Source organism: Phyllostomus discolor, chromosome 1, assembly GCF_004126475.2.
Source record: "Phyllostomus discolor isolate MPI-MPIP mPhyDis1 chromosome 1, mPhyDis1.pri.v3, whole genome shotgun sequence".
Taxonomy (NCBI): domain Eukaryota; kingdom Metazoa; phylum Chordata; class Mammalia; order Chiroptera; family Phyllostomidae; genus Phyllostomus; species Phyllostomus discolor.
Window position 1 is genome coordinate 76,934,184 of NC_040903.2, and position 3,811 is coordinate 76,937,994.

General features: G+C 35.6%; 1 long non-coding RNA gene across 1 annotated transcript; it reads left to right on the forward strand.

Moving 5' to 3' along the window:
* The first annotated feature begins 640 nt into the window (after positions 1-640).
* Positions 641-3,267, forward strand: LOC118500423. Its single transcript, XR_004902982.1, has 2 exons — positions 641-1,028; positions 2,046-3,267. It is a non-coding gene; the product is annotated as an uncharacterized LOC118500423 (long non-coding RNA).
* The last annotated feature ends 544 nt before the right edge of the window (positions 3,268-3,811 follow it).

The window sequence follows — 3,811 nt, forward strand, 5'->3', positions numbered from 1 at the left end:
GGGAGTTTGTCTCACCATTGCAAACCCCACAGGTTTTTACAGTCAGAGGTTTGGAGGCTTTCTTTTCTCATACTGGAACCCTGGGTTCCACGGTCTCACTCCCCAGTTGTTCTTCCCAGTTTATCTGCATGCAAATGAGGACCACCCACTCTGCCAGCTGCTGCTTTGCTGTGCATCCTCTCCACTGCAGCTGCCCATATCTGCCCCTCCTACCCCTCTGAATGAATGTTTCTTCTTTAACTCCTTGGTTGTCAGACTTCCATACATTTCAGTTTTCTGGCAGTCCTGGTTATTTTTTGTTTTAAAATTTGTTGTTGTCCTTTTGGTTTTGTGAGGAGGAAAAGTGTATCTATCTATACCTCCATCTTGGCTGGAAGTTTCTGGGGCTGACCTATCTTTTCTAACATGGGAAGTGATCATCTTAACTAGGTCGATGCACGTCATAACACGTATACAGTACCATATCCGCCCGCCAAACAAAACACAAAACCAGTCAATGCTGTGTGTTACAGGAGAAAATGTTACCTAAGCAGCAGAGCATATTTATAGGGCAAGGAGAGACAGTATAAATGAAACACATTTTTGGTTTATAAATTGAGAAGGATTTCAAAAAAGTTCTGTTTTTTTTTTTTCCATAATGCTTTCAATGCTTTCAGCATGTACTGAAAGTAAGAAAAATGAAACTGATGAAATTATGTTGATTGCATTAATGTCACCTCCTCAATTCTGGTCTTCAATGATAGAGAAAAGCCATAACTGATATCAGCTAAGAGAAGTAGAAAGGCAGGAGTAGACCAGAATTCATTATTTGATAGACTTCATGTATATCCAGGATTATTTTTCTTTAAAAAATGCTATCTTTTTCTTCCTTTTGTGATGGAGTCAGAAAAATATATTGCAATAGCGACATATATCATTTAACTTTTTTTTCTGATAAAAGATTCTACTGAAGTTATAGCTACCAAAAAGTTGTAATTCCCCTCATCTTGCATTCAGAGAAACTTTGTTCAGATATTACTGATACACTGGTAAGTATGACTAGAACATTTTAGATAATTAAATATAACTTTGGAAATCATGAAATGATGAAACTCTGTAGTGGTACTAATTTGATTTTCTGAGTTGAGGATTGGCATCTTGTTGGAGTTCAGTTTTGCAATCAGTTTTATTAAGGACACGTAGGAAAAGGCATTTCAGACAGCAGACTACCTTTCTGACATCAGAAAGTGAATTTCCTTATGAAGATCTTTTTTCTTGTTGTGAATCTTAATATTTGTAAGGTCTATTCTAAGTATATCTAGCCAGCCCATACACAGTATCACAAACTGGGTGTCTTATAAACACAGGAATTTATTCATCATGATTCTAGAGGCTAGGAGTCTGAGGAAAAGGTGTTGCTATGGTCAGGTTCTGGTGAGAACTCTCTTCCTGGTTGTAGATGGTTGCATCTTTTCATATCTTCACATTGGCAGGGGGAGGGGGAGGGAGAGACATAGACATACAGACAGAAAAGGAAATAGTGATGAATATGGAGAGAGAGAAGGAGGAAATACCTAACTCACAGCAGGATTCTCCTGAGAGTTTTTCAACTTTTTCCCAGTGCATATTAAGTGTTCATAGAATATTGTGTGTGAAATAAAACATATTATGAAACATCATATACAGTATTGCCAACGTATTTAAACTGTGGATGTACCTAAAGAGTTAACTAGAAAAATGTCCAGCCAAAATAGTAAGTCATTGTCTTTGGTGGGGGGAATCGGTGGTGATGTTTCTGATAATTTCTAATTTCTTCTTGATACTTTCTGTATTAATTGGATTTTTATAATGAATGCATTTCACTTTTATACAACTAATAACATCCTTTTAAAAACTGGACAACTTATACTCAATTTTTGGTTTTAGAATTTTTATTTAGAGCCTTTCTTTCTGATCATAATTTTGGAAAAGTAATCAGTAGGCTGTTCAAGTTATTCTTAGTTGGAAATAATAAAACCATATAATTTGGGTACTGGGAATTATCATCTTTTTGTTCTTTATTCCAGGGGGAAGTGCGTGGGTCTATTAAGTCCAAAGCAGCATCATATTATGAAGACAAGCCAGAATTTATTAATGATTAGCACACAATATGAAATCCATCTTATTGACCTTAAATATCTAGATGATTGAAATGAAATCCAATTTATTTGCTAAATCACGAGATTGATTGTCTTATGGCAATATTTTGTCTGTGTACCGTAAGCCTAGCATTTCTGATCATTTATTTAAAAAAATTAGCACATAAATATACTGTCAAGTTTTTTTTTTTGTCAATAGCCCACTCATCTTGATATATTTCCACAATGTCATGAGCACAGGTGTGCTGTAAATTTAGATGACATCTTTGAAAAATTCTAATTACAACAGGAAATAACCAACATTTACAAAAGTGGCTCATCTGCGGATGTTTGGCCTTGTAATTATTGGCAAGAAGTACAATGTTTAAGTTATGCCACTTTTTATTTCAGTAGGTCTATTCTTGCCTGCATTTTCTAGGAAAACAATTACTTTGGAGAGAGGCAGATCTGGTTTAAAGTCAGCTTCATTACTTACCATCCCTATAACCTTGGGCATCCCATTCAATCTCTTTGGGGCTTTCTATAAAATGTTGATAATAACGCCATTTGAAGATTGATGATAATGTATATATTTTGTCTGCAACGGTGTATGTGATCAATAAATGGTAGCTATTATTTCTGCAAAAAATATCAAATCAATGATGGGATATAGGATTAAAAATCAGGCAACAAGGACTGAGTGAATAGCTCATTTTGAGACAATAAAGAAAATGTCATTTAGGGTACAAACACCCATCTTCTCTGCCAATGATGTTCTGGTCTTCTGGGTTCTTTACACTGAGAAACACTATAATTGTAGCTATCTAGGTTAGGAGGTGGCTTTATTTATAGGGACCTTCTTTCACTGTGGGTCTACTTAATGGTCTTTGAGAGTATTCTGCTATGATCAAAAGAGAAATGAAACACCAAGTAATAACCATATCGAACCATTTTTTCTTAAAAATACCCAACAGACCCACCAAAAAATAGGAAATCTCCCTTAAACTCTAAAGCTCTTCCTGTTATGATGCTAAATAGTGTATACATCAAAATTTACTTATACATTAGTTTAAATAGTTTCTAGCTATTTTGGTTGTGTACATTTGTATCATCAGGTTGTGAAATGTACTTTGGAGCTGGAGTCCTGTCTCCATTTTACTCCAGGCATTCACAAAAGCTTGAGAAAAGAGAAACTAAGTAAACAAAGCCTGTTATTTTGTTTATCTGCTTTAATCTTCTCAAGGTGGAACATCTGTAAAAGTCTCTTAAATGGACAAGAAGGAGGAGAAATTGTAGCAAGCTCAGTATTGCCACATTCAGAAGATGCTCAAAGGTCTATTTAGTTAATCAAGTCCATGGTGAACTCATTAGGGAAATGTTGAAAGACTGACCTTTTCCACCATTGAACAAATCAGAACTTTAAATTTTAGGAGAGTGCCTCCAATAATTAAAACCATATTTAATAATACTTATAAATTAGCACATTTTCACAGCTCTCTCTGCCTCATGCAATCTGAGCATTTCCAAAGCTGTCACTGGTTACAGAAATGTTTAGAAAAAATAAATGAGCTTTATTTCATTTATTTCATTTATTTAAGCCGACAACTGTTGTGTATGTGTGGGTAGGAGGGTAAGTGAGAGTCTAACATGATCTCCTCATGGCCTGGCTGTGCTGGTGAGGACTGGCCTGGGACACAGAGTGGTGCCCCAAGGGC